Source organism: Protopterus annectens, chromosome 9.part0, assembly GCF_019279795.1.
Source record: "Protopterus annectens isolate FY-2018-M chromosome 9.part0, PAN1.0, whole genome shotgun sequence".
In the NCBI taxonomy this organism is placed as follows: domain Eukaryota; kingdom Metazoa; phylum Chordata; order Ceratodontiformes; family Protopteridae; genus Protopterus; species Protopterus annectens.
The window spans coordinates 446,655,447-446,677,824 of NC_056743.1; the positions used below are offsets into that span (position 1 = coordinate 446,655,447).

The 22,378-nt window shown below is 43.6% G+C and overlaps 1 protein-coding gene across 1 annotated transcript in view; it reads right to left on the minus strand.

The window, feature by feature from the left end:
• Positions 1–22,378, minus strand: part of KAT6A (lysine acetyltransferase 6A) — a gene marked incomplete in the record, with an annotated part of 2,696,607 nt that overhangs the window by 1,135,093 nt on the left and 1,539,136 nt on the right.

Genomic DNA, 22,378 nt, shown 5'->3' on the forward strand with positions numbered 1-22,378 from the left:
AATAGCCTCCAACGTATGCTGTTGATACTTAAGCATGTGAAAAAGAGAATTCACGAATCTAATGGCAAGAGTTGTAGAAGTATAGACTTTTTTTACCCCACCTGTCCAAGGCCCTAGATTCCTTATCAGAAGGCACAGGGTATCTAGCAATAGTAGCCTTAACACCCTTGGGGCCTTGAGAAATAATTTCTAGATCAGCAGAAGGGTTTCTAAAAAGGAATTGATGAGATTCAGGAACCCTGTAATATCTATCCGGTTTTCTGGGGACAGGAGAAACAGTATTAGGAGTTAAAGCATTTTCCATGAAAACATCATCCACAACTTCCAAAACTGGAGGTATAGCCAGAGGCTTATGCTGTGGCAAATCTAAAAATTCCACGATTCTTTTCTTAGACTGTGGGAAATCCTGACATTCCCATTTAAAATGCTCCCGAAGAGTATTCAAAGTATCCCCAAAGGAAAAATCATCTGGAGGGGAGGCAAAAGGGATAGGGTCCTCAGCATCAGAATCCTCAAAGCCAGAAAAAAGTTGAGAATTTCCTTCTTCAAAAGCAGGCATACTGGAAATCTCAGAATCTGAGACAGACAAAACATCAGTAGATAATTCCCTAGCCCTCTTTGAAGGGAGGGATGAGAGCCCCTAATCAGGGAAAGAAGATCACCAGCTATCTTTACCAACTGGGACTGAGGTACAGGAGGGGAAGCAGACGCCTGCTTGTGAGTAGGTTTACAGCTGGAAGGTTAACTGGCAATCCGGAGGGACTCGGGAGACCTAGCAACTGCAGAAGTCTGAGCTAAGGTAGTCGGTCTGCTTCTGGTCTCATGTCGAAAAGAAGAGGCGTCAGATGCTGGTGCCTGCAGAGAGGCTCCGGACCCATCTGAGGTGGCGACAGGCGGAGGATCTGAAGACGGAATAGCAGCCTGCAGCATGGAGGACTCCGTAAAGGTCTCGGCAGAGGCATACGGCTGAAAATCTGTGGGCTGCAAAAGTGCCTCACTGACTACTGCTGTGCTGACTACCAATTTCACCTGTGTCTCGTCAGTAGATTTAACCCTAGGCCTGTCACAGTCCTTGTCTTTGCATTTCCTAGGAAGATTCGAAGTCGGGAGACCAGAAGATGCCATACCAACTAACTTAGGCCAGACTCTGAAATGCTTATACAAAATCTTCGCTCTACAGCGTATGGTACGCTGGTTAAAGGAAGCACAGAGATCGCAGTTAGAGACATCGTGCTCACGGCCCAAAGTTATACAATAGGAATGGAAATCACGGTGCGGAATCTGTTTTCCACAGGCAAGACAGTTATTAACTTTATCTGACATTCGTTAAAGCAAGAAAAGAGGATCCCCAACGGGGTACTTATTTGAAGGAGTCTTCAACTTGGAAATCGGAAAGCGAAACGAAGGTAAATGGCCGACCGGCACTAGTGCGAATTGCATCTGCTTTGGGCTCCGCAGCAAGAAAGACTGAGGAAATGACATCAGCTGCCTCCATTTATACCTGACATACTGACATCAAGTTTTACAACCAACAGCAGCCGTCATATACCAAGGACTCTGGTATTCAGGCCGACTGAGGGCTACCGGGAGCCAGATAACCCATATGTGAGGACTGCAACAGTGAAACACAAAGAACATCATCTTTGGGGGTCCCTGGTGTGAGCGTCTCAGATCAAGCAGCATTATGGACCTCCAGTAATAACCCAGCAGCTTCCTCCCTTAGCAAGATTTGATGTACTCCTCCCTCACCCTTGGGAAGAGCAAAACAAATGCTCACTTCTTGGCTAAGGGTACTGAAGTCCTAGACGTTTTAGTGTTCATGGGTCTTGGAAGCTTCCCATGGAACCTCAGAGGAAAGTATTAGTTGTGCAAAATCTTACCATAACTTTAGATGTCCTTTTCTTCTACATGCTGCAGTGTCTCTAACATGAGAGAGTCTGCCTCATACGTCTGACCACTATACAACAGATAAATGCTACTGCGAAGGTACATGTGACAGTCCGCATCACTCAGCGTACATCGGGTATAAAGCAGATGTCAGCATGTACCTACCTCGGAAATTAATGCCACCGGGAACCAGCAACTATGGAGTGGGTAACTCAGGAGTAAGGCAAGTGTTAGGGGGAAGGCAGGGTGGGAGACCATACAGCAGGATATAGAAGAGAAGGACATCTAAAGTTATGGTAAGACTTTACACAACTATACTATGTCCTCCTGTTCATATGCTGCTTTAACCATAACATGAAGGAGAGTACAAAAGCTCATGCTATTAAGTATTGGGAGGGGGAACAGAGACATTCTCCAGAAAGCAATGAAGAATGGCCCTAGCAAAATCTGCTCTGGTCCTGGAAATGATGTCCAACTTGTAGTGCTTAGTGAAAGTGTGGACAGATGACCATGTCGCTGATTCTAAAAGGGCTGCTGTATCCAGACCCTTAAAGAAGGCCCCAGATGAGGACACAGCCCTAGTGGACTGAGCCTTCACTGGGAAGGGGGTCTTTTGCCATGGGATGTGTAGCAAAAGGAAATCATTTTAGAGATCCAGGAGGAAATGGTTTGCTTGCAAACAGGGTGTCACAGGGCTCTTGGGTGATAGGACACACAGAGCTTATCTGATTTGTGAGTAGATTTGGTTTTGGCCAAACAGTAACTGAGTTGTCCATGTACATCCAAGGAGTGAAGGATCTTTTCGCTGGAAGACTGGGGTGAAGGGAAGAAGGTAGGGAGATTGATGGCCTGATTTAGGGAAAGTTCATTAACTACTTTGGGTATGAAGGATGGGGCTTGCAATTCAGAGACCCTTCTGGCCGAAGTAATGGCCACCAAGAGAATAGTTTTCCATGTGCAGTGCTTGGGAGTGCAAGCCCTGGCTGGCTCAAAAGGAGGTAAGGTCAACTTTTCCAAAACAAAAATTAAGGTCCCAAGGAGGGGGAATAGGCTTCCTTGGTGGTCTAATGTCCTTTTAAAAAGAGCTTGACGCAGTCTGAAAGCCAAAGGAGGGGGGAGAAAGGTAAGCACATTGAGATGGCAGTTGCGTGTGCCTTAATAGAAGGGTATGACACGCCATTGTTCATTAGTTCACACAGGTAAGACAGGACCACTAGAGGCTCTACAGCCAGTAGTTAAAGCTGTTTTAGACACCAAAGAGAAAACATTTTCCGCTTGGATACATAGGATTTTCTGATAGTGGGTTTTCTGGCCTCATGCAGAACCTGAAGCACGTCCTCAGTATAAAGGTGTCTAAAGGGAATCAACGCCCTATTACCTTCAGTTTAAGGTTCATGGTGGATATCTGGGGCGTATGACAGTTCCCTTCTCTGTGTGAGTAGATCTATCCTGAGAAGTAACTTGTGATTGCCCTTGGCTAGCTGATGTAGAAGGGGGGGAACCAGTGCTGCCTTGACCAAAAGGGGGTTCACCAATAAGATTTGAGGTTGTTCTCTGAATCTTCAGCAGAACCTTTTTAATGAGGGAGAAGGGGGGGTGAGTAAGTGAACATCCCCTTCCATGAGGACAAAAGAGCGTCCACCATCCATGCCCCAAGGGAGTGCACCCTGGTGCCGAAAGTTGGGAGTTGTCTGTTCATGGGGGAGGCAAACAGGTCTACCTGAGGTATACCCCATCGATGGACCAGGTCCAGAAACACATCCCTGCTTAACATCCATTCGTGGGAATGAGTCATGGACGTGCTTAGAGCATCTGCCATCACATTCTCAGTAGAAGGTACGTAGACAGCTAGAATGGATACTTGTGTCTATTGGGTGATCTCCCATGCCTGCAGAGCAAATCTGCATAGGAGATAAGACTGTCCCCTCCCCTTGCTTGCTGATGTAACACAGAACAGTGGTAGTGTCTGTGTACCATCTCAGCACTCATGGGAGGATATCATACTTGAAGATTTGGAGAGCAAATATCAAGGATCACATCTCCTTGACATTAATGTGTTCCTCTGTTGTGATGGAGACCACGTGACCCTCACTATCCATTCTCCTAAGTTTGCCCCCCAACTCAAGTCTGAAGCATCTGTGTACAGATCCTGACTGGTGGGGAGGGGTTGCAGGGGAAGGCCTGGATTGGCATAAATCTGGGCAATCCACCAGTTTAATTCCCTGATGAAGGAGGGAAGAAGGGGTACCATAAACTCCAGAGGGTGCAAGTGTTTCCAGACTGTACTTCGGTACCACTGAAGCTTCCTCGTGTGTAGCCTTGCTAAGGGTACCGTGGGAATGGTGGTGGGTCATGAATCCTAGGAGCCTCAGAAACTCTCTGGCTGACACGGACTTAAGAGAGAGAATTCCCTGGAATAAGAGTTGAGGTAAAGAATCTCTTCTGGAAGAAGACAGGCCATCATTTGTCCTGTGAGAATCCTGCATCCCAAGAACACATGATCCTGGGAGGGGATCAGAGAACATTTTTTGAAGGTTTATGGTAAACCCCAGGCATTTCAGAAGGGAGACAGTGAAGTCCAGGTGCTGTTGGACCATCTGAGGGAACGATGCCTGGATGAGGATATCATCCAGATAAGGGAAGAGTTGTATCCCCTGTGTTATGGCAAAGGCAATGACTGGGGCAAGACACTTTGTGAACACTCTTGGGGCCGTAGAGAGACCAAATGGCAAAGCATAGAACTGAAAATGCACAGAACCCACTGAGAAACAAAAGAAGTTCCTGAAAAGTGAATGGATAGGAATGTGTAGGTAGGCATTTTTTTATATCTAAGGACACCATGAAGGCCTGAGGAAGGATCAGGGGAAGGAGAGTAGTAAGGGTTGGAAAGTGGAAGGAGGGGACCTTGAGCAATGTATTCAGGTGGGACAGATCCAGTATCGGTCTCCTAGGACCTTCGTTCCTGGGAACTAGGAACATCCTGGAGTAGAATCCTTTTCCCTCTTAAATGCAGGGATACTTCTTATTTTGTACCATGTGAGAGGAGGGCCTGCAGGACTGGAGGAAAGAAAGCCATTTGGTGTCAAGGGGGTTGAGGAATACCTCTGAAGGTTGGTCTGGAATCTCACACAAAGAAATAACCAGGTTTTATGATTGAGAGGACCAAAGAGTCCTGAGTAATCTGTTTCCAAGCAGGAAAGGGATAGGGAGAGAGAGGTAACTGGGCTTAAGGCCTGGTAGTCACAGACTACCAGGTCTGGCCTGAAAGGGCTGTTTCTGGACTAAAGTAAAGGGAGAAGACCTGGAAGGGATCTGCTTCCTAGAATCTTTTCTTCCTTTGGAGGACACATGCCTGGAAGGCCTTCTCACAAAGGTTGTTCTAACTGGGTAGTTCCTCTGAAAGCGTGGAACCAGGGACACAAAAATGCACCTTAAGGTCCTGAAGTTCTTCACCCTTCACCTGAAGGGCCTTAAACAGTTCAGCAGCCTCTGAACCAAATAAAACCTGGTTATCCAAGGGTGCATTCATTAACTCTGATTTTATGTCATCCGGCAAAGGCTGTAGCCTGAACCAGGAGCATTTCCTGATGACCGATCTTGAGGCTGAAGCCTAACATTCCTAAAATAGCCTTTAAGAGAGGTCATAATTTATCAGATAAATTAATTAAGGCTTATTATATTTCTCCTAGTAGTCTAGTTTATCATAATATACAGACATATGGCACTTTTGCCTGTAATCGATGTAGTATATGTAAATATGTAAAGCCATATTCTGACAAAATTAATGACATTACTTATAAACCAAATAATGTTTTTTCTTGCAATTCTGTAGGTATAGTTTATTGTATTAGATGTCCATGTAAACTCTATTATATAGGGGAGACAAAAAGAAAATTTAAAACGAGAATGCAAGAACATGTTAGAGATATAAAAAGAGGTATGTTAGACAGTCCAATTGCTTCTCATTTTATAGAAGTTCACAGTGGTAGTGTAGATGTATTTGAATGTTGTGTTCTTGAAAAAGTATTGGTTAAAAAAGGTGACGATAGATTAATAAAAAATGTTTTATTATATAAGGAAGCTATTTACATATTGAAATATAATACTATGTCACCTAATGGTTTAAATCTAGAAATGAATTGGAAAAGTTTATTGTAGCTTCTTAAATGTAACTAGTTTTTTTGATATATGGTATTAAATAACGTATGTTACCTTTAAAATTTCTTTTATATATAATTGATTAATTTAATATGATTGTTTAATTGATTGCAGTATTTATATGAGTGGGTGTGTTTTGTAATTTATGTTCATTGAAGGCTATTATGCAGAGGCGCTAAGCTGTATTAAATTTTCTAAAGGAACTAGCGTTGTTTTCTTGGCTTCGGCCTGAATATATTTCAGTGTTGTTTGGGGTTGAGGAATACCTCTGAAGGTTGGTCTGGAATCTCACACAAAGAAATAACCAGGTTTTATGATTGAGAGGACCAAAGAGTCCTGAGTAATCTGTTTCCAAGCAGGAAAGGGATAGGGAGAGAGAGGTAACTGGGCTTAAGGCCTGGTAGTCACAGACTACCAGGTCTGGCCTGAAAGGGCTGTTTCTGGACTAAAGTAAAGGGAGAAGACCTGGAAGGGATCTGCTTCCTAGAATCTTTTCTTCCTTTGGAGGACACATGCCTGGAAGGCCTTCTCACAAAGGTTGTTCTAACTGGGTAGTTCCTCTGAAAGCGTGGAACCAGGGACACAAAAATGTACCTTAAGGTCCTGAAGTTCTTCACCCTTCACCTGAAGGGCCTTAAACAGTTCAGCAGCCTCTGAACCAAATAAAAACTGGTTATCCAAGGGTGCATTCATTAACTCTGATTTGATGTCATCCGGCAAAGGCTGTAGCCTGAACCAGGAGCATTTCCTGATGACCGATCTTGAGGCTGAAGCCTTCACTGCATCATAACTGCACTTTATAAAGTGCCTAGTGACTGGACTGCAGGAATTTAACAGGCGGGAAATCTTAGCTTTACTGAGGGAATCAGGTTGGTCACCCAATTGTTTAATGGCGTATGTGGGAAAAGCCAAGGTATATTTGGCCATACGAGTTTGATAGTTTGTAGCTCTGACAGCTATGGTGGCAGATGTATAGAATTTTTTGCCCAACCTTTCCATTATTCTACTTTCCTTATCTAAGGGAAGTACAAAAGTAGAGGGAAGAAGCTTAGATGTTGTTTGCAGCCACAAGTGGCCTTGAAGGGGAATTTGGCATATTCAGGGACTTTATAAAATCTATCTGGGCACTTTGGTACAGGGGGTTGTGAATCTGGGGCTTTGGAAGCAGCTAAGAAAGCATCCAGGAATGCAGGATGCACCGGAAGAACCACAGACGGGTTAGGGGACTCCATTTGTAAGAGGTCATAATACCTCGTTTGGGTCTCAGTAATCTGACTGCAGTCCCATTTAAAAAAGTCCTTCATTTGTACTATTGTTTCCCCAAATGTAATGTCTTCGCCAGGGGAATAAGTTCCATTTGACTTCTCCTCTGGGGAAGCATACCCCAGAGGAGAGGCAAATTCAGAGGTTTAAGTGAGGGATTCATCCCCTGAGGAAATAGTTTACTCTTAGGAGTGGAAACTGAGGGGGTCTGGGCAGGTGTAGAGGCCTGGTGCAAAGCTAAGAAGCCATTAAGTAAGCCTTGAGTAAAGGCCTGCCAGTCAGGGGTCTGGGTCTGATGGCATGGTCAGATGAGCAGGGGCAGAATGTTTGGTTTTCTGCTTCTTCTTCCTGGGAGCATTCAATACAGAAGTCGCAGAGATGCAATTTAGAGAAGGGGGACCAGATGTTGGGGAACACTCAACAACATCCACAGTAACATCTTCCCGAACTATTTGGGTAACTCCACGTGGGTCCTCGGAAATGATCAGCCTTGGTGCCACCCCCCCGGCACCCAACTCTGACACCTACGACTCCCTCATGGACGTGTCAGACTCCAGGCCTTCACTGGCCTCAAGAGATACGGTCGGAATAGAGGGCGCAATCGTAGATCGGGTGTAGTCTTCTTGGCATTTCTTGTAGATAGTTCCTCTGAGGATCCCAACGTCGGGTCCATATTTTTAGCTAATAGTTTCAGCCTTTGATTCGCAAGATAAAGATTTAAAGCAGCCAGAGGACTTTTAAGAGTTTTAGGAACAAAAGCCTGACAGATTTCACAAGTGATGTGGTCATGGTCTTGGCCTAGACAGAATAAGCAGAGCTCATGTGAGTATGTGGAATCTCCCTTCCACACAGACACTTGCCCTTTCTACCTGACATTAACCCACAACACAGTAGCAAAAAGAAACAAAACTCCCTAAGGGGTACTTACCTGAACATGGACAGGTACAAAATCATTTTCCAAGCGAGCGACGACCAGAGCTGGCAGTCACACAGGCAGCAGAAAAATTCTGAGGCAGGTACATGCTGACGTCCGCTTTATACCAGACGTACACTGAGTGATGCTGACCGTCGTGTGTACCTTCGCAGTAGTATTTACCTGTTGTACAATGGTCGGACCTACGAGTCAACCAGAGGCAGACTCCCTCATGTTATGGATACAGCAGCATATAAATAGAAGGACATCTAGGAAGAGAAGACTGACTGCCCCAGGGCTCCAGAACTACCTCAGCTGATCCACTCGTTCTAGACTGCTGCAAAGTGTCAGTGTCTCTTCAGAAGCATCTTTTGAAATTTTCCTTTTTGAAGTGAGGGTTGAGACACATGGAAGAGGAATCAAACTATGGTCGCATGCAACAAGACCTTCAGATGGATAATATCAGGTTTCATTTCAACAGAGCTAAATGCAAATTCATGGCAAAACAATGCCTATACAAACTATCCATAAAGGCTAATCATACCTTCTCAAGTGCATTTGTTCTGTCCCCAGACACTCCACCTGAAGATAATCAATGCACTACATGAAAAGGTTTCAGCTGCCAGTTTTGTTTGAAACACAACTGAACATTAAAGCCACTTCTTCCATACAATGGCTGCTGGCTGTGTTGAAAACCATAACCTCCAGGGCAAAGTTGACAACAACCTCTGAGTAATTCTAACAAGACATAGGAAATGTATCCCGGATTCCTGTAGCCTCTGCCACAATCTACAAGGGGACACTATCAAAAATTAAAAAGGAAAACAAAATTACATGTCTTCCCTTCTGCTGGCCCATTCAATTTTCAACTTTCAAATACCTGGTCACCACACGACTTAACTCTAATGATGTCTTGGCTATTTGTCAATGGACTAAAACAAGTACTTTAAAGAACAACAAATAAATGAAAACCAGGCTTGATGGCTCATTTAAATTTCATATTCAGAAAGAGCTGCTAGGAAAATGTTTTCTATTTAGCCAAATCCCAGGTGTGTTCATAGAACTGCAAGGCAATAACAGGAAGGTAACACTACTTGCTCTTGCAGACTTTACTGTTACTTATAGAAGAGATCATCATGTTTACAACGAACTTTAACAAATGTAAACAAATCTCATATTAGAATTTCAGGGATGTTGCCAGCTCAATGAAAAACTGGTCTGAAGTGAACACCTTCTGAAAACACTAACATGGCAAGACGCATGCAAATCAGTCCCCTTTAATGAGGTTACATAATTTTTCATACACAAAGTGGGCTTACACTGGACAACACAAGAATACATGCAGCATCATGTATGCCCATGGGACAGTGATGGAAACTGACTGGAAACCAGAATGACAACTTAGAGGGGGGATATTTATTGTCTTCTGCCTGCCAAGAACAGATATCTTAACACTACTCATTATGATTACATATATAACAAGTGTACCAAGTTAATTGTACCTAAATATGCAAGTATCAAAGATTACTAATGAGAAAAAGGTATTGCAGTACAAACTATGTGAGGGAATTATGGCACAGTCAGACATAAAACCATCTGGCCTGATTTACAGAGCTTTCGGACATCCTTAAAGAGGGTCCACCCTTTTCCAAACTATGGAACTATGCAGGACACATGGTATAAAATGGGAACGGCACCCCTGCCATATTCAATTATTTTTCTTCCTCAGCAGTATACAGCAGTCAAGTCCACTCGTACAGTAAAGGTGACCTAACAAGCAACATGACATGAGGAAGCTGTCTTAAACAAGTGCAAAAAACGGTCACTGAAAAAGGGGAAAAAAAACTACAAATGAATGTATGGAACTTTTTTTTTTTTTTTTTTTTACAGTTCATGTAAGAAAACAAGGTCTGATGGACAATAAAGTTAGACTTGACCGTCTATCAATAATGAGCCATAAGCCTGTTTCAATGAACAAATCAAGCATGGAAAACAAAAACTGGAAAATATACCACCTTCTTTTAACTGCATATACTTAAAACATCCCCACTCTTTACTTAATCATTTTAATGTCAGTGCTTTAAAAACCTCACAGCAGCATAAAGATAACTGACAGCACAGTCTGCAATGCTTCAGTATAGCACATAAGCAAGATCGCCCATTCAGCTCTCTAGTGCTGACGTTTACTCAGACTGTTCCAGGCATTAGAGAGATGCAAGCATCTAAGTAACTTACCTCTTAACATCCAGGACTGCTGGCAGATAAGACTCAAATGCATGTAACATTACTATTCACAACATGCATCCAGTCATCCATTTATTTCCAGGAATACTAGATGTACTGCTTGACCTAAACAAGGCAGACATACCGCCTCCCACCAGATCATCTCACTTTAATCTGAGAGAGAAAGGTACACTCTATCATCCCAATGCCCAATATAATTCAAGCTTAAAAGCAACAATACCACTGTTAATAGTCTGTCATACTTCATTATTCTCAGCACTCTAAATCTATACGTAGATGTGTGACAATCACTCTGACATTTTTTTTTAAATAAATCCTGTGTCATTCTATTAGCATCCTTGTGAACTATCTCATGAGCCAAATCCAGCCTTTAAATGTAAACCCCCAAAACTGTACAATACACCAAGTGTGATCTCTTGTTGGATGCCATGCTATACTACACAACTGTTAGGCACATTGTGTACTACTGATCTGCTGTCATAACAAATACTTGACAAGACAGGCTCCAGCTACACAGGACATGAAAAGGGTAACACGGGTTAAGGAAAAATGGATGTTAATTACCCTCAAGTTACAACTTCTGCATCAGAAAACAATACATAATGACAAACCACTGCACTCAAAGCCACGTGGAACTTCTGCTAACAGACATGCAAAATGAGTGGTGCAAAAGCAGCTGGCTTACATGAGGACAATGTAAATTCCTCTAAAATGACACAGAGGTCCTAAGAAGTTATTTCCACCTGACAGGGTGTGTTCACCAATAGCAATCAATTACCCTGCCTCAAAATCCAGTCTCTCCCCCCTTTTACTGTCATACCTTTACATTGGCTTGCAAAGCCAATCACTTCAGAACTCTGTGACCATTTAGCAATGCAACTCTCTCTAAAGCACATCACTAATAAAAAGGAGTTTTTACAGAATATTCAAAATAATCTATTTTTCATCACATGCATTCTTAAGGAGGAAGTGCAATTATATAACATACTCTAAAATTGTGTTAGGAACTTGCCCATTATTGTAGATGACTTATGTATCGTCACAAAAGCAGCAGTAATGCTTTTGACAACCTACCAGTGGGACCACTGGGTGGCCAGACTTCCACAGTCTTTTACATTTCCAGCTCCTGGCTGGGCAGATACCATCCCATATAAGCATCAAGACACTGGTCATACAACAGGATCCGCAGCACGTGTTATCTACAATTTTTTCTTACTCAGACAGGTAGAAAAGCACAGTTGTGTACACTTACCATAAATGTAGATGCTCGAGTGTATTCACTGTTGCAGTCATCACACCCGAGTTATCCTGCCAGGGGTAGCCCTCAGTCGGTCCAAATACCAGAGGCTTAGTATTTCTTCATTGGTTCCTGTCGCTTCAGGACTGATGTCAGGTCATCACTGGTATAAAAACAGGCAGCTGACGCCATTACATCAGTTTTTCTTGCCCCAAATGTCAGGAGCCAAGTTACGGTGGAAAAACACGACCAGTAAAAAGTAAATACCAATAGCCCTGTAAGGGGTGAGGAAGAGAGAGAAAGAGACAAGGGGACTGAAGGGTGGGAAAACAGGACTGCAACAATGAATACATTCTAACATCTACATTTATAATAAGTGTACACAACTGTACTATGTTCTTCGTGTTTCATTGTTACAGTCACCACACTTGGGTTGATTCCCAAAGCTGAAGAATGGGTGGAGGCAGTCAAGAAGAGTTGGGGCTGGCTAGTATGCCCTGCAGAACTGCAGTTGCAAAGTCCGCCCTGGATTTGGAAAAGATAGGCAAGTGGTAATGCTTGGTGAAGGTATGAACAGAACTCCAAGTTGCAGCTTCCAGAATGTCCCTGGTAAGGACTCCTCTGAGAAAGGCTGTAGAGGTTGAAGTTGCCCTAGTGGAATGTGTTCTGACCACCTTGAGGGGGTGGTTTCCAATGGTATTTGTAACAGAAATGGAAAGTGTACTATCCATTTGGAAATTTTTGTTTAGATATGGCCTTGCCCTCTGCCCCTGGTGCAAAACTGACTAGTAACTGGTCAGATTTCCTGAAAGACTTGGTCCTATCAAGGTAGAATCTGAGCTGTCTGTGCATGTCTAAAGAGTGAAGGATGCTTTTCCCTTTATTTTGAGGATTAGGAAAGAAGGTTGGCAAATAGATTGATAGAGAGCTACACTGGACACCACTTTAGACATAAAAGTAGGGTTAGTCCTGAGGGAGACCCTGTCAGCATCAAAAACAATGAAGGGTTCCACAGCCATAAGTGCTTGTAGCTCAGACATGCTTCTAGCTGAAGTGATGGCCAGAAGAAAGCCTGTTTTCCAAGAGGAATTTTAATTCTGCTGACACTGCAGGCTCAAAGGGGGGGGTGAGCTTTTCCAGTACAAAGTTAAGTTCCCAATCAGGGGTGAGGGGGCTCTCCTAGGTGGCCTTAAGTTGTTGGTCCCTCTCAGAAACTGAATGATGAGAGGGTGAGAGAAGAGAGGTGGCTCAGTGCTGTAATGAGCCGATATGGCAGAGGCATGGATCTTAATGGAAGGGAAGGATGGGCCTCTGTGGAGTAGATCTGCTAGGTAATCCAGGATTAGAGGTAAGGAGTGCAGTGCTGTGTCTGCTCCTTTAGACTGAATCCAGGAACAATACCTTTTCCACTTATCAGCTTAGGATTTCCTTGTACTGGGGGTCTTCTGGCTTCAAGAATGACATCCAGCACCCACTTGCTTAGGCTGGTCACAGGGGGAGAATTTAAGGAATAAGCCAGGCTGCAAGGTTCAGGGTTTGCAGTTGGGGATGCAAGATCTGTTCCTCCTGCCGAGTGAGGAGGGTTGGGATCTGGGGTAGGTGCCATGGTGGCATTAGTGACAGGCTGTGCATTAGTGGTTATCAGTGTTGGCGTGGCCAGTCTGGGGCAATCAGGATTGCCCTTGGTCTGTCCTGTCTTATCGTGAGGAATATTCTTGTAAGAAAAGGCAGAGGGGGAAAGCATAGATTGAGAGGTTTACCCACTGGAAGGATAGGGCATCCAATTTCCAGGCCCTGCTGTGGTGTGTCCTGGGGCAGAATTTGCTGATCTGGTGATTGTAGGCGGAGGCAAATAGGTCACCTCCGGGGTCCCCCGTTTCTGGGTTAGAAGGCTGAAAGTGCTGGGGTCTAATTGCTACTCATGTGGGTCTAGGAGATTTCTGCTTAAGTCGTCTGCCAGAGAGTTTTGTTTGCCTGGCAGGAATTGAACTTGCAGATGAATATGCATGTCCAAGGCCATGTTCCACAGGGTCATGGCAAGCCTGCAGAGTGGGTAAGAGTGGGTTCCCCCCCTGCTTGTTGATGTACCACAACTGTGGTGTCTGTTTTTATTAGCAGGGGTCCTGGTGACAGTAGGGATCTGAAAGCTGTCAGAGCATGCTGAACAGCTGGCATCTCTTTTTGGTTGATGTGCAGAAGAATTTGACTTGGGCTCCAGTGGCCCTGAATGCACTTGTCGTCCAGAAGTGCCCCCCCCCCCGCAGCATAGTCTGATGCATCTGTGGTTAGGGTCTGGGCGGCATGGGGTTGTGTAAAGGGAAGTTCCTTGTTGTGGTTGCATGCTGCTGCCCACCAAAAAAACTCTGCCCTTAGACAAGGTATGACAGGTATGATGATTTCCAGGTCCTGAGAATGTTGCCACCAAAGACTTTTTAAGTACCACTGAAGTTTCCTCATATGCAGTCTGGCATATGGAATTAGCAGAATGCAAGAGGCCATGAACCCTAGAGCCTGCAGGATTTTCCTTGCAGACAGCTGGGTTCTGGTGGCCATTTGAGCGAAGTAGACGGTTAGGCTTTTTTTTCCTGGAGTAAGGAATGCCATCTGGGAAGCTGTGTCCAAGCTTGCTCCCAGGAATACATTTTGACTAGGGAATAGTACTGATTTATTTTCGTTGATGGTGTACCCCAGTAAGGTTAGAAGGTTCTTTACAAATGTCAGGTGCTGCAACAGCTTTTCCTGACTGTCTGCCTGAATCAGGCAATCGTCCAAGTAAGGGTATATTTGAATCTGTCTCTGTCTGCAATAGGCAATGGCTGGAGCCAGGCATTTTGTAAAGACTCTGGGAGCAGTGGATAAGCCAAATGGAAGTGCAGAGAACTGACAATGCATTGATCCTGCTCTGAAACATAGAAATTTCTCTCATGATTCCCTGATAGGGATGTGTAGATAGGCTTCTTTTAGGTCTAGAGTGGCTAACCAGGCATCTTTGGACAAAGTACAGTTGTGTACACTTACCATAAATGTAGATGTTAGAGTGTATTCACTGTTGCAGTCATTACATTTGGGTAATCTGCTGGCAGGTTACCCTCAGTCGGCCTGAATTCCAAAGTCTTGGGTCCTGCGTCGGTTGTTGTCTCCTCTTCCATGACGTCAGGTCATCAGGGGTATAAAATATGCAGCAGACACCATTTTCTTTAGCTTTTCTTGCCTCAGATGTCAGGTGCCCCCAAAAAGTAAGCAAAAAATATATATATGTATATATACATGCATCAATATAAACTTTACCTTCATCTACCAGCAAATACACCACATAGGTTGCAGAAGATAAAAAAGGAAAGAAACTCCAGAATGACGGGGATGGCAAGTGGGTAACCTGGACTGCAACAGTGAATACACTCGAACATCTACATTTATGGTAAGTGTACCCAACTGTGCTATATTCTTCGTGTTTCACTACTGCAGTCATTACATTTGGGTAGAATCCCAAAGCTATGGTTGGGAGGCTGGAGCTAAACAGCATTACGCGCGGCTATAAGGCCCTGCAGAACTGCAGTGGCACAGCCTGCCCTGGACTTAGAGTAGAGAAGAAAATAATAATGCTTTGTAAAGGTGTGAACAGAACTCCAAGTAGCAGCCTCTAGAATTGTCTTTGGTTGGTACTCCTCTGAGAAAGGCTGCTGAAGTAGCTGTAGTTCTGGTGGAATGAGACCTAATGCCCTTGGGCACAGGTTTACCATGGTGTAAGTAGCAGAAATGGATGCAGTGGCTTATCCACTTTGAAACTCTCTGCTTTGAAATAGCCTTCCCTTCTGTTCCTGCAGCATATGTGACTAGTAATTGCTCAGTTTTTCTTAGAGCTTTAGTCCTAAAGTAGAATCATAGCTGTGTACGTCCAAGGAATGCAGAATTCTCTCCCCCTTGTTCTGCGGATTTGGATAAAAGGTTGGCAGATTCTTTATTTTGTTAAGAGCCACACTGGAAACCACTTTAGGCATAAAAGTAGGATTTGTCCTCAGACACACCCTGTCTGGGTAAAATATGATAAAAGGCTCTACAGCCATGAAGGCCTGTAGCTCTGAAACTCTTCTTGCTGAAGTAATTGCTAGTAGCAGAGCTGTTTTCCATGACAAGAACTTTACATCAGCAGTAACAGCTGGTTCAAATAGGGGCAGGGTGAGCTTTTCCAACACATAATTGAGGTCCAATGCAGGTAATGGTGATCTTCTAGGAGGCCTTAAATTTTTGGCTCCTCTAAGATATAGCTTTAGTAAAGGATGAGAAAAGATTGGTGGCTCTGTATTGTAATGAGCCGAAATGGCAGAGGCATGGATTTTAACGGATGAGAAAGACAGGCCTTTGTCAAGCATCTCAGTTAAGCATTGTAATACCGGAGGAATAGTTGGTTCTGCTTTATCAGTTCCTTGTGCTTGATTCCAAGCACAGTATCTCTTCCATTTATCAGCATAAGATTTTCTAGTACTAGGCCTTCTGGCTTCCAAAATGACATCCATCACAGCTTTACTGAGAGGTGTTGTCTGTATAACTACATGATCAGCCATGCTGCCAGGTTCAGTGTCTAGAGTTGATTGTGCATAATCTGATTGTTTTGTTGGGACAGAAGTTGAGGTCTTTGAGGTAAGGTCCAAGCTGCATATTAAAACAAGTTCCTTAGGACTGGGTACCAGTATTGGCGGGGCCAGTCCGGGGCAATTAGTATCATCTTTGGTTTCTCTTGTCTGACTTTTAGGAGGACCTTGAGAAGAAGAAGCAGAGGAGGAAAGGCGTAAACTGATAGTTTTTTCCAACTGAAGGACAGGGCGTCCACTTTCCAAGCTTGTCTGTGATAAGGCCTTGTGCAGAATTTTTTCAATTGATACTTTTGAGGAGAGGCAAATAGATCTATGTCTGGGCTCCCCCATTTCTCTATTATCATGCTGAAGACTTGTGGATTTAGTTTCCACTCGTGAGGATCCATAAGGTTTCTGCTTAAATCGCCGGCCAGAGTATTTTGCTTTCCTGGCAGGAATTGAGCTTGAAGATGTATTTGGTAAGTCAAAGCTGTGTCCCACAGTGCCATGGCTAATCTGCAAAAGGGGTAAGAGTGTGTGCCCTTGCTTGTTTGTATACCACGACCATGGTGTTGTCCGTCTTTATCAGTAGTTGTCCTGGATGAAGCAAGTGTTTGAAGGCTGTTAGGGCATTTTGAACAGCTAGCATCTCTTTCTGGTTGATATGTAGATTAATTTGTTTTGGGGTCCATATGCCCTGAATGCATCTTCCTGCCATGTGGGCCCCCCAGGCATAATCTGCTGAGTCTGTTGTTAAGGTTTGGCTGGCAGTGGGTAGAGTGAAGGCCCGTCCAATGTTTTGGTGACATGCCTTTGCCCACCATAGAAACTCCTGTTGTAGGCAGGGAATGAGAGGAATCATTGTTTTCCAGACTGTGAGAATGTTGACTCCATAAACTTTTTAGGTACCATTGAAGTTTCCTCATATGCAGTCTTGCATATGGAATCAGTAGGATGCAGGATGCCATGAAGCCCAAAGCCTGCAGAATTTGTCTTGCAGATAACTGGGGTTTTGTTGCCATCAGTTTGAAGTAAGTAGTCAATTGCCTTTGCTTGTCTGGCGTGAGGTAAGCCATCTGGGCAGTTGTATTCAAGCTTGCACCCAGGAATGTTATCTTTTGAGAGGGTACCAGTTGTGATTTCTTTTTGTTTATTGTGTACGCTAGGCATGTCAGAAGCCTTTTCACAAATGCTAGGTGTCGAAGAATGCCCTTGTTTTCTGCTTGAATGAGACAATCGTCCAAGTAAGGGTATATCTGTATACTTCTTTGTCTGCAAAATGCAATTACTGGTGCCAGGCACTTTGTAAAGACCCTGGGCGCAGTAGATAAGCCAAAGGGCAGTGAAGGGAATTGGTAATGTATTAAACCAGCCTTGAATCTAAGGTATCTTCTGCATGACTGTCTTATTGGGACATGCAGGTATGCCTCTTTTAGGTCTAATGTCACCAGCCAAGCATTCTTGCCCAGCATGGGCAGAATATGCCGCAAAGTCAGCATTTTGAATTCTGGAATGTCCAGGTATGTGTTCAAAATCGATAAATCCAGTATTGGCCACCAGGCCTTGCCCTTTCTGGGTACCAAGAACAGTCTTGAGTAAATATCTTGTCCTTTTTCCTGTTCTGGTACTGGCTGACTGGCCCCCATATCTATGAGGGACGTAACCTGTTTGTGTGCCTCTGCCCATTGATTTTTTGCAGATCTGGCCAACCATTTGCCATTGGCAGAGTGGGGAAATGGAATCTATATCCCTGTGATACTATGTTTAGTACTCACTTGTCCTGGGTTTATTAACTGCCAATTTTGAGCAAAAAGTGCTAATTTTCCCCCTAAGGGTGCTGCCAAAAGATAAGTGCTTGGTGTAGGCAGAAGGAAGTCATTGGGACTGTTTTCTGTAGGTTTGTGCTTTATCTCCTCCAAATTTGGAGGTAGAAGCGCTCCATAGCTTTCACCTATATGAATCTTGCGCCTGGTATCTGGAACCCTTAGGGCATCTGGATTTGCCCCTTTGAGCTCTGTTGGACACAGGAAAGGACCAATTTTTTGTAGGCCAGTGTCTACTGAATCTTGGTGGCTGCACTTCTAAGTCTGTAACAGTTTGCATAGACTGTTCCATTTTCTTTAAAACCTCTTCTGCCTTAATACCAAACAGAGTATGATGCTGTAAAGGTGCATCTAGCAATTTAACATGATCAGGCAAATGTTGTTCTTTTAGCCAGGCATGCCTCCTAATCACAGACCCAGTAACTGCGGCTCTGCAGGAGGTCTCTAAGGAATCAAAACCACATTGCAAAGTATGCTTTCCAACCTATTCAGTTGCATGCAACAATTCCTGCAATTCTTTATTTTCTGCACATTCAGAAATCAACATCATTTTCTGTTTCAGCAATCCAATAACATGTTGTTGGTACTTAAGCATATAAAATTGACATTTTAAGGCCCTGATTGCCAAGGTTGCAGATATATAAACCTTTTTTCCTCATCTGTCCAGTGCCCTTGAATCTCTGTCAGAGGAGGTAGGATTTTTTTGCTGTTGAGGCCTTAACTCCCTTTGGACCCTGTGAAATAGTTTCAGCATCAGTAGCAGGGTTTCTAAATAAAAATTTATGTGAGTCAGGGACCCTGTAATATCTGTCAGGCTTACTGGGAGCTGGAGGTAAGGAGTCAGGGGTCAAGCTTGACTCCAAAAACACATCATCCACAATGTCTAAAACAGGGGGAATGGCTAAAGGCCTGTACTGAGGGAGAAGAAGGAAATCCCTGAGCCTCTTTTTTGATTCTGAGAAATCTCAAGTCTCTCAGTGAAAATGCTCCCTCAAAGTATGCAAGGTTTCTCCAAATGAATAATCCTCAGGAGGGGATGCAGATGGTGTAGATTCCTCTGCATCAGAATCTTCATAGGGAGGTATAGACAATTCCTGATCAGAAGAGGAATCAGAAGAAAGAGAAACCTGATCTGAAGATTCATAATCAATGTCTTGCCTAGGCCTCTTACCTGGAGGGGGATGGGTACCCCTGATCAAGGTAATAAGGTCTTCAGCCATTTCATCTGTTTTTTTTGGCATAGAGGCCTGTGCACATGGCTCATGCGTCTTTTTTTAGTTTTAGAAGTTGCTTTTGCCTTTGGTTTTGCAGCTGTCATCAGTTTGATATACAAATGTTGAGGTCTGAATACACCCTCAGAAGCCGATGCCTACTCAGCGGCTCCGTACCCATCCGAAGGAGATGCATCCGTCGGTCCAATACCTTGAGTATCTTGTGGCATGCCGGACTCCACATGGATGTCAGTAGAGGCCTGCAACTCGAAGGTAGTGGGTATCAGGGTCTGCGAAAGCACCTCACTGAGTAATGGCGAACCGGCGACTGGCTTAGAAAAAGCTTCATCGACGGTTTTGGATCTCGACTGCCTTTCTCTGTCCTTTTCTTTGCGTTTTTTGTGTACTCTGGTAGATGGATTGCTATCCGACATTTCTGGGTAATTAAATCAATTTCCAAAATACTTTGAGGCAAAAATATACAGACGCTTAATAGTGCGTTGGTTAAATCTAGCACAAAATCGACAGCCAGGCACGTTGTGATCAGGGCCTAGGCAAGGAATACAGTATAAATGGAAATCCTTATGAGGTATTTGCTTCCCACAATTAATACAATTATTAAATTTTTCTGATATCGGTATGGAGCAAGAAAAAAAAGTTTCCCCAACGGGGTACTTAGCTTTAGTGAAGACTTCGGTTCTGAAGCTCAAACTCGAATATATCAGTAGTCAGCCAACCGGGACTTGCGAAATGCTTCTGCTTCGGCACCGCGTGGCAAGAAAGACTACAGAAAATGGTGTCTGTTGTAAGTTTTATACCCCTGACGTCATGGAAGAGGAGATAGCAACCGACGCAAGACCCAAGACTTTGGAATTCAGGCCAACTGAGGGCAACCTGCCAGCAGATTACCCAAATGTAATGACTGCAACAGTGAAACACGAAGAACATCATACGAATAAGCTGCTGAAGGGTGAGCATTTTGAATTTTGGTACCACCAGGAAGGTGTTTAGAATGGAAAGATCTAGGATTGAGTGCTAGTACCCTCTTTTCTGGGTAACAGAAAAAGTCTGGAATAAAACCCTTGACCTATCTGTTCTGCAGGAAAAGGTTGAATTGCCCTTATGGAGAGTAGGGATTGAACTTGGTTTTGTGCCTCTGCCCACTGGTTTGGAGGAAGGAATGGGAACCCTTTTGGGGTTGGCAGTGGTGGTGCTGCGGTAGCGTTGTCGCCTCACAGTAAGACTTTGTCCTGTTCGATTCTCAGAGCGTCTTTGTGTGTGGAGACATGCGTGAATGGGCGTACCTTCGTTAAAGGTTGTGCGTCAGGGCTGGCAACTCGGCATGTAAAAATATACTGCCAATCTTTAGCGGACCGGAGTTCGCTGTGAAGACCCCTAACCGGGAAAAGCCGAAAGACACAAGCGTGTGAAAGTAAAATATGTATCCCTGGGATACAATGTTGAGGACCCGTCTTTGGTGATGGAGGTCCAGTTTTTTGCACGGTGAGCAAATTTTCCTCCTAGGGGCACGATCAATTGGACGGTGAGGAGTGGAGTTGAGAAGTAATTGTGAATTCTTTCCATAAGGGGGTGGCTTTGCACTCCCTGTTTTAGGACTGGCAGTACTCCATTGCTTAGACCACTGCAAACCCTGAGACTGCAATCTGGGGGGGGGGTCTGTTTCCCCTTGGGTCTAGTTTGAGATGGCCTTGAGGGGGCTGGAAAGGACCAATGTTTCGAGAGGCAATGCCTGCTGAATCTTGGAGGTTGGACCTGCAAAAAATCTTTGACTGTCTGCATAGACTTAGCTTTTTCTTCCATTTTTTAGAACCTCTTTTGCTTTGGTGCCAAACAAATTGTCCTTATTCAAAGGAGCATCTAGTAATTTTGATTTAACATGGTCTGGCAAGGTCTGTTCCTTAAGCCAAACATGCCGTCTCAGTACAGAACCAGTGACTGCTGCCCTGCAAGATGCTTCTAGTGCATCAAAGTAAACCACCAACGACCAGCAAAAAAACGATAGTGAACACGCAGTAATGAAGAAATAATGATTATTTATTTATAATTCCTTGAAATCCAGACCGGTTTCGGCTATTCAGCCTTTATCAATGAATACAATAAAGTTTTTTTGAATGAAATGAAGCAGCCTGCATTTATACTAGTCTCTGATTACCTGGAAGCAATATTACAACACCACCCAGTGGCTGGGGTAACAAAGTGCATGTTCCATTCTTGATTAAAGCATATGACCAGTGACATAAAAATGCCAGAGGTGTGGATATTATCATATTTTTAAAGATAAAAATCAAAGCTCTGGAAGTAAGCCATTATATGACATACATATTACAAGGTAATAGACCAATACCATAGTCACTATTTGTGAATGCATATCATAGTGTAAAAAAGCAGAAAATATATACCCCACTAGTATATATATATATATATTTTGAAGGGTGATAACCACAAGTTCAAAAGAACTGCATAATAATGAACCAAGTACTGATCATATAATATATTACAAAATAAGGCAAAAAGAGTATAGTGGCCTCATTCTCAGCTATATTATAGATTATAATAAATTGAAATAATATGCTTGTAGATAATACAAGTTCAACATTGTAATTTACAATACTCAATGTTTAACGCCAACATACCAGATACGAATACCAAACCATACATATACATATTCGTATCCTGAACAATTTTTTATCATGCTTTATAGAGTATAATATGAGCGTTTGTAGGCCTAACCACCATTGAATGGTACTAATTCTTGATTTATATGAATGTTTGTTGTAACCATGATTATGAAATCCTTCAGTGTTCAGTGAAACTCACAGATGGTCATTCAGACCTGGGGGGAATAAACATCCAAGGTTGGTTATCCAATATTGTTCCTTGTGGTTTAAAATGGTGTGCCAACCCTGTTGGTTGTTGGTTGCTCCTATCTCCCTGAATTTTGTCAATGATCATGAACATAAACTGGGCATTGGGATGTTGTATCGTGTGTCTGTATAAAGCATTTGTTTCTTGGAACAATATTGGATAACCAACCTTGGATGTTTATTCCC